The following is a 10,000-nucleotide window of genomic DNA, read 5'->3' on the forward strand; positions in this document are numbered from 1 at the left end:
TCCTAGAAGTTGAGATAAATAGGCTGAAGCGAGTTACAGGGGCAGTGACCAGAGAAGACACAGCATATGAAGCTGCGAGGCCGAACAGGAAGGAAGGAATTATGAATTATGCTAAGGTCATATCAGCCTGCCAAGGAGGACCAAGGAGTGAAAGGGAAGAACAGCTGGTTGCAGATGGAGAGGGTGATAGGTCGAATGCTGAGGCACAACCAGGCTATCAAGAGCCACTGGAAAAATCAAGGGAGAAACTGACCACATACAGGCAGGATCCAGAGTCACAGAGGGTGAGGCAATGGGAGGAAGAAAGGGCAAAATCAGTGTTTATCCATGGGCTTCAGGAGAGAGAGGAAAGGACACACACTGAAAGGCAGCAGGAAGAAAGAAAGGAGATTGAGAAAATCATCACGGAAATAGGTGAAGAGATGGACGAGACTGTAAATTTTCAGAGAATAGGGGGGTACTCGAAGGGGAGAAACCGACCAATCAAGCTGATTCTCAGGACGGAAACAGTGCGGAACAGGATCCTCCAAGAGAAACCACGATTGAAATACTCGGAAGAGTACAAGAGGGTGTTCCTAGACAGAGACAGAACAAAATCAGAACGACAGCAGCTGAGGGAGAGGACAAAAAAGCGAAAGGAGCTAGGAAAAGAGACAAGGATGGAACCAGCAGAGGTCAGTCAGAGCAGAACAGAACAGCAAGGGCAAGCACACACACAACTATTCTCAGAACCATACAACCTATCACACCATCCCAACACACACTACAATCCATACCCACAGCCTCCACCCAACACCGAGCTATAGAATCCCACAGTATGCCACCAGGTCTCCCACCCTCACAGGCCCCCCAAACCACAGTGTTGGAAAGGAAACTGAAGGTATGGTACACAAACGCTGATGGAATAACAAATAAGTGGGAGGAGTGGCATGAAAGAGTCAAAGAAGCATCACCGGACATCATAGCTCTCACAGAAACCAAGCTTACAGGTATGATAACAGATGCCATCTTTCCAACGGGATACCAAATCCTGAGGAAAGACAGAGGGAACAGGGGGGGTGGAGGAGTGGCATTGCTGATCAAAAATCGCTGGAATTTTGATGAGCTGGAGAGAGGAGACAGCGGAGAAGAAAGTGATTACATAGCGGGAACACTTCACTCTGGAGGTCCCAAGGTGGTAATAGCAGTGATGTATAACCCACCACAGAACAGCAGGAGGCCAAGGCAAGAGTACGACGAGAGCAATAGAGCGATGGTTGACACACTGGCTAGAGTGGCCAGAAGAGCTCATGCATGCAGGGCAAAGCTCCTGATCATGGGTGACTTTAACCACAAGGAGATCGATTGGGAGAACTTGGACCCACATGGGGGCCAAGATACATGGAGGGCTAAGATGATGGAGGTGGTACTGGAAAACTTCATGTGCCAACACGTAAGGGACACTACAAGAGAGAGAGGAGAGGATGAACCAGCAAGGCTGGACTTAGTATTCACCTTGAGTAGTGCAGATATCGAGGACATCACATATGAAAGACCCCTTGGGGCCAGTGACCATGTGGTTTTAAGCTTCGAATACACAGTAGAGCTACAAGTGGAGGGAGAAGCAGGAAGGCCAGGACGAATGAAGCCAAACTACAAGAAAGGGGACTACACAGGAATGAGGAACTACCTGAACGGGGTTCAGTGGGACAGAGAACTGGCAGGGAAGCCAGTTAATGAGATGATGGAATATGTAGCAACAAAATGCAAGGAGGCTGAGGAGAGGTTTGTACCCAAGGGTAACAGGAATAATGAAAAAGCCAGGATGAGCCCATGGTTTACCCAAAGGTGCAGGGAGGCAAAAACCAAGTGTGCTAGGGAATGGAAGAAATATAGAAGGCAAAGGACCCAGGAGAATAAGGAGAACAGTCGTAGAGCCAGAAACGAATATGCACAGATAAGAAGGGAGGCCCAAAGACAATATGAAAATGACATAGCAGCGAAAGCCAAATCTGACCCGAAACTGTTGTACAGCCACATCAGGAGGAAAACAACAGTCAAGGACCAGGTAATCAGGCTAAGGAAGGAAGGAGGAGAGACAACAAGAAATGACCGTGAAGTATGTGAAGAACTCAACAAGAGATTCAAAGAAGTGTTCACAGAGGAGACAGAAGGGACTCCAGAAAGACGGAGAGGTGGGGCACACCACCATGTGCTGGACACAGTGCACACAACCGAGGAAGAAGTGAAGAGGCTTCTGAGTGAGCTAGATACCTCAAAGGCAATGGGGCCAGATAACATCTCCCCATGGGTATTGAGAGAGGGAGCAGAGGCGCTATGTGTACCCCTAACAACAATATTCAATACATCTATCGAAACAGGGAGATTGCCTGAGGCATGGAAGACAGCAAATGTAGTCCCAATCTTTAAAAAAGGAGACAGACATGAAGCATTAAACTACAGACCAGTGTCACTGACATGTATAGTATGCAAAATCATGGAGAAGATTATCAGGAGAAGAGTGGTGGAACACCTAGAAAGGAACGATCTCATCAACAGCAGCCAACATGGTTTCAGGGACGGGAAATCCTGTGTCACAAACCTACTGGAGTTCTATGACATGGTGACAGCAGTAAGACAAGAGAGAGAGGGGTGGGTGGATTGCATTTTCTTGGACTGCAAGAAGGCGTTTGACACAGTTCCACACAAGAGATTGGTGCAAAAACTGGAGGACCAAGCAGGGATAACAGGGAAGGCACTACAATGGATCAGGGAATACTTGTCAGGAAGACAGCAGCGAGTCATGGTACGTGGCGAGGTGTCAGAGTGGGCACCTGTGACCAGCGGGGTCCCGCAGGGGTCAGTCCTAGGACCAGTGCTGTTTCTGGTATTTGTGAACGACATGACGGAAGGAATAGACTCTGAGGTGTCCCTGTTTGCAGATGACGTGAAGTTGATGAGAAGAATTCACTCGATCGAAGACCAGGCAGAACTACAAAGGGATCTGGACAGGCTGCAGACCTGGTCCAGCAATTGGCTCCTGGAGTTCAATCCCACCAAGTGCAAAGTCATGAAGATTGGGGAAGGGCAAAGAAGGCCGCAGACGGAGTACAGTCTAGGGGGTCAGAGACTACAAACCTCACTCAAGGAAAAAGATCTTGGGGTGAGTATAACACCAGGCACATCTCCTGAAGCGCACATCAACCAAATAACTGCTGCAGCATATGGGCGCCTAGCAAACCTCAGAACAGCATTCCGACATCTTAATAAGGAATCATTCAGGACCCTGTACACCGTGTACGTTAGGCCCATATTGGAGTATGCGGCACCAGTTTGGAACCCACACCTAGCCAAGCACGTGAAGAAACTAGAGAAAGTGCAAAGGTTTGCAACAAGACTAGTCCCAGAGCTAAGAGGTATGTCCTACGAGGAGAGGTTAAGGGAAATCAACCTGACGACACTGGAGGACAGGAGAGATAGGGGGGACATGATAACGACATACAAAATACTGAGAGGAATTGACAAGGTGGACAAAGACAGGATGTTCCAGAGATTGGACACAGTAACAAGGGGACACAGTTGGAAGCTGAAGACACAGATGAATCACAGGGATGTTAGGAAGTATTTCTTCAGCCACAGAGTAGTCAGTAAGTGGAATAGTTTGGGAAGCGATGTAGTGGAGGCAGGATCCATACATAGCTTTAAGCAGAGGTATGATAAAGCTCACGGCTCAGGGAGAGTGACCTAGTAGCGATCAGTGAAGAGGCGGGGCCAGGAGCTCGGACTCGACCCCCGCAACCTCAACTAGGTGAGTAACTAGGTGAGTACACACACACACAAACACACACATACACATATATATATATATATATATATATATATTTATATATATACATATATATATATATATATATATATATATATATACATATATATATATATATATATATATATATATATATATATATATATATATATATATATATATATATATATATATATATATATATATATATATATATATATATATATATATATATATATATATATATATATATATATATATATATATATATATATATATATATATATATATATATATATATATATATATATATATATATATATATATACATATATATATATATATATATATATATATATATATATATATATATATATATATATATATATATATATATATATATATATATATATATATATATATATATATATATATATATATATATATATATATATATATATATATATATATATATATATATATATATATATATATATTCTATATATATAGAATCTTGATATATAGAAGCAATATATATATATATATATATATATCCCCATAACAGTTCTAGAGGTGGTATATATATATATATATATATATATATATATATATATATATATATATATATATATATATATATATATATATATATATATATATATATATATATATATATATATATATATATATATATATATATATATATATATATATATATATATACATATATATATATATATATATATATATATATATATATATATATATATATATATATATATATATATATATATATATATATATATATATATATATATATATATATATATATATATATATATATATATATATATATATATATATATATATATATATATATATATATATACAGTGGACCATCGAGTTTTGGCAGCCTCAACTTTCGTGAAATTCGACCTTCGGCGAGTTTTGTGGAAAAATTTGGCCTCGAGTTTCGTGAAAAAACTCGTGTTTCGGCGACCGTCTGGTACCTGTCCGCCCGTCACCATGTACACAAAGCCAGCCTCCCACGCCATTCATGCTCAATGTGCCATTGTTTACCAACACGTGACCATCACCTCGTGGGTTCATACGTAATAATCCATTGTTTTTTGTGATTACAACTGCTAAATAAGTCACCATGGGCCCAAGGAAAGCTATTGCAAGCCCTTTAGTAAAGAAAGTGAGGAACACGATCGAATTCAAGAAGGAAATCATTGAAAAATATGAGAGTGGAGTGTGTGTTACAGAGCTTGCCAGGATGTATGGCAAGCCCCATTCAACCATCACTTCGATCGCGGCGAAAGGAAAGGAAATAAAGTGTGCTGTTGTTGCAAAAGGGGTGGATATGCTGACAAAAAGGAGATAACAAATCCTCGAAGAAGTGGAGAGGTTATTGTTGGTGTGGATTACTGAAAAACAGTTAGCAGGAGATAGTGTTATGCAGTCGATAATATGTGAAAAGGCAAGGCAGTTGCATGACGATCTCATAAAGAACATGCCTGCAACAAATGGTGATGCTTGTGATTTTAAGGCCAGCAAAGGTTGGTTTGAGAGATTTAAGAAGCGAAGTGGCATTCACAGTGTGATAAGGCAATGTGAGGCTGCCAGTTCTGACAAAATTGCAGCTGAGAAGTTTGTACAGGAGTTTGAGGAGTGCATAGACACTGGAGAATTCAAACCCCAACAAGTGTTTAATTGTGATGAAACAGGCCTCTTTTGGAAGAAAATGCCAAAGAGGACCTACATCACGCAGGAGGAAACGGCACTCCCAGGACACAAGCCTCTGAAAGACAGGCTTACTCTCATGTTTTGTAGTAATGCTAGTGGGGATTTTAAAGTGAAGCCTTTACTGGTGTATCACTCTGAAAATCCCAGAGTGTTCAAGAAATACAGTGTCGCCAAAAGTAATTTGTGTGTGATGTGGAAGGCCAACAGTAAGGCATGGGTCACAAGGGGAATTTTCCTAGACTGGTTTAATAAAGTGTTTGGCCCCAGTGTGAAGAAATACCTCCTGGAAAATAAACTGTCACTCAAGTGCCTCCTGGTAATGGACAATGCTCCTGCTCATCCTCCAGACTTGGAAGAGCAAATAGTGGAGGAGCTTAGTTTCATCACGGCGAAGTTCTTGCCTCCTAATACCACTCCTCTCCTCCAGCCCATGGACCAGCAGGTCATTTCAAACTTCAAAAAACTCAACACCAAAGCCGTGTTTCAAAAGTGCTTTGAAGTGACCTCAGACACTGAATTGACCCTAAGAGAGTTCTGGAAAGATCACTTTAATATCCTCTATTGCATAAACCTTATAGGTAAGTCTTGGGAGGCAGTGACTTCCAGGACTTTGAACTTTGCTTGGAGAAAACTGTGGCCAGATTGTGTACAAGAGAGGGATTTTGAAGGGTTTGTGCCTGACCCTAAGGAACCTATGTCAGTTGTGCAAACTATTGTGGCACTGGGGATGTCCCTGGGGTTGGAGGTGAGTGGTGAGGATGTGGAAGAGTTGGTGGAGGACCACAGGGAAGAGCTAACCACTGAAGAGCTGCAAGAGCTTCATCTGCAGCAGCAAGAGATCACAGCTCAGGAAACTGCTGCAGAGAAGGAGGAAGAGAGATAGAGGAAGGTGCCTTCTTCGAAGAGTTAGGACATTTGTGCAAAGTGGACAGAAGTGCAAACCTTTATGGATGAACTTCACCCTAACAAAGCTGTTGCAGGCTGTATTGGCAACATGTACAATGACAGTGTTGTGTCCCACTTCAGGGAAATCTTAAAGAAATGCCAGAAACAGACCTCTCTGGATAGATATTTTGTGCGACAGGGGTCCAGTGACTCAACATAAAAATATATATATATATATATATATATATATATATATATATATATATATATATATATATATATATATATATATATGCAAAACAACCACTCTGAAAGAATAGAGAAATTCCAAGCGCTTTCGTGACTACTCACATTATCAAGGAACTACGTCAGAGTATTTTTCTTGTGTTTATTATATCATTTAACTTTGTTGATACACTATATATATATATATATATATATATATACACGAGTGTATCAACAAAGTTAAATGATATAATAAACACAAGAAAAATACTCTGACGTAGTTCATTTATTTAGATGTTTAATAGTAATAAAATGTTCCCATCTTGTGTAGACTGTTGACGTGATCATGTTGTGACGTGACGTGACGTGACGTCTGTTATAGTTATACCATTTGATCATGTTGTGACGTGACGTCTGTTATAGTTATACCATTTGATCATGTTGTGACGTGACGTCTGTTATAGTTATACCATTTGATCATGTTGTGACGTGACGTGACGTCTGTTATAGTTATACCACTTGATCATGTTGTGACGTGACGTCATGTGACGTCTGTTATAGTTATGCCACTTGATCATGTTGTGACGTGACGTCACGTGATGTCTGTTATAGTTATGCCACTTGATCATGTTGTGACGTGACGTGACGTGACGTCTGTTATAGTTATACCATTTGATCATGTTGTGACGTGACGTCACGTGACGTCTGTTATAGTTATACCATTTGATCATGTTGTGACGTGACGTGACGTGACGTGACGTGACGTCTGTTATAGTTATACCACTTGATCATGTGACTTGACGTCATGTGACGTCTGTTATAGTTATGCCACTTGATCATGTTGTGACGTGACGTGACGTGACGTCACGTGATGTCTGTTATAGTTATGCCACTTGATCATGTTGTGACGTGACGTCACGTGATGTCTGTTATAGTTATGACACTTGATCATGTTGTGACGTGACATCACGTGATGTCTGTTATAGTTATGCCACTTGATCATGTTGTGACGTGATGTCACGTGATGTCTGTTATAGTTATACCACTTGATCATGTTGTGACGTGATGTCACGTGATGTCTGTTATAGTTATACCACTTGATCATGTTGTGACGTGACATCACGTGATGTCTGTTACAGTTATGCCACTTGATCATGTTGTGACGTGACATCACGTAATGTCTGTTATAGTTATGCCACTTGATCATGTTGTGACGTGATGTCACGTGATGTCTGTTATAGTTATACCACTTGATCATGTTGTGACGTGACATCACGTGATGTCTGTTACAGTTATGCCACTTGATCATGTTGTGACGTGACGTCACATGACGTCTGTTACAGTTATGTCACCTGAAGGGACAGAAGTCAGTAGATAACGATACTTTATAAAAATCGTTGACTGATAGTACAAAGTCCAGTGAAAGTTGACGTTGCTGGTGATATTAAGAACTGTGTCAGGCAACACTTGTTCTGTTTAATGATCAATATTACTTAACCTGGTGATATTAAGAACTGCGTCAGGCAACACTTGTTCTGTTTAATGATCAATATTAGTTAACCTTAACTTTGAAAGTTGACGTTGCTGGTGATATTAAGAGCTGCGTCAGGCAACACTTGTTCTGTTTAATGATCAATATTACTTAACCTTAACTTTGAAAGTTGACGTTGCTGGTGATATTAAGAGCTGCGTCAGGCAACACTTGTTCTGTTTAATGATCAATATTACTTAACCTTAACTTTGAAAGTTGACGTTGCTGGTGATATTAAGAGCTGTGTCAGGCAACACTTGTTCTGTTTAATGATCAATATTAGTTAACCTTAACTTTGAAAGTTGACGTTGCTGGTGATATTAAGAACTGCGTCAGGCAACACTTGTTCTGTTTAATGATCAATATTACTTAACCTGGTGATATTAAGAACTGCGTCAGGCAACACTTGTTCTGTTTAATGATCAATATTAGTTAACCTTAACTTTGAAAGTTGACGTTGCTGGTGATATTAAGAGCTGCGTCAGGCAACACTTGTTCTGTTTAATGATCAATATTAGTTAACCTTAACTTTGAAAGTTGACGTTGCTGGTGATATTAAGAACTGTGTCAGGCCACACTTGTTCTGTTTAATGATCAATATTACTTAACCTTAACTTTGAAAGTTGACGTTGCTGGTGATATTAAGAACTGCATCAGGCAACACTTGTTCTGTTTAATGATCAATATTACTTAACCTTAACTTTGACACAAATAACATTGATGTTATCCTTAAATCTAAATATTGTACAACTATAATGATGTTGTCATTGTTTCTTTACAATGTTGTAAATTTTCATAATAATAATATTATAATAATACAAATAATAATAATATTAATAATTATGTTATTATTATTATCATAGTCGTTAACAAATAAAACGATAAATCATTATAAACAGGTAATTATTTAAATTATTATGATTAACAATGATAATAATAATTATTTTGTTGTTGAAGAAAGAGGTTGTAATTAAATCAAACAACTTGTAACAACAACAGTGAGGAAGTCTTGGTTCTTTGTGCTTCTCTTATTATTCTTAACAAACATCGGAGGTAATTGTCAGACTTAGTTAAGACTGGACTCATAATCTTCTCTATCTTATTCAATTCAATTCAATTCAAAGTTTATTCTCTATAAAGATTACAACGCTGAGTTTACAGAATTTGGTTATTGTGTGGTTTACATGTAGTAAAATTGTGATTACAGAGTGTACCACTAGAACACCTAGCATGGATAGACATTTCGGGCATACTTGGTTTAATTCTTTATTTTAAAATATTACAAATTATGAGGTAAGTTGGTATTATGGCTAAGTGACTAAATATTAGTTTGTGAGTTTAGCAATGTGAATGCTTTTGTTTTGGCACAGTACATAGTTTCAGTATTGGAGTATCACAGGATTTATTATTTTATTTGAGATTGATATTTCTGTTTATGGTCAAATGAGTGAGTGAGTGTAAGTGTGAACCACCAGGTGGTATTCGTGTAGTTAGTTGACGGGGTGTATCAGGGAGATAAGATGTTTTCTAATGGTAGTTTTGAAGGTGATGAATGTGTCTGCAGTTCTAGAGTTCTCAGGTAGGGTGTTCCAGATTTTAGGGCCTTTGACATGCATTGAATTTTTGTAAAGGTTTAGTCGGACACGGGGAATGTCGTAGAGATGTTTGTGTCTGGTGTTATGCCTGTGGGTTTTGTCACAACTATCAAGAAAGCGTTTTAGGTCAAGGTTGATATTGGAGTTTAAGGTCCTCCAGATGTAGATTGCACAGTAGTAAGTGTGGATGTACTGAACTGGGAGTAAGTTTAGGTCTATGAAGAGTGGGGG

The sequence above is a fragment of the Cherax quadricarinatus genome, unplaced genomic scaffold, assembly GCF_038502225.1.
Source record: "Cherax quadricarinatus isolate ZL_2023a unplaced genomic scaffold, ASM3850222v1 Contig420, whole genome shotgun sequence".
NCBI lineage: Eukaryota > Metazoa > Arthropoda > Malacostraca > Decapoda > Parastacidae > Cherax > Cherax quadricarinatus.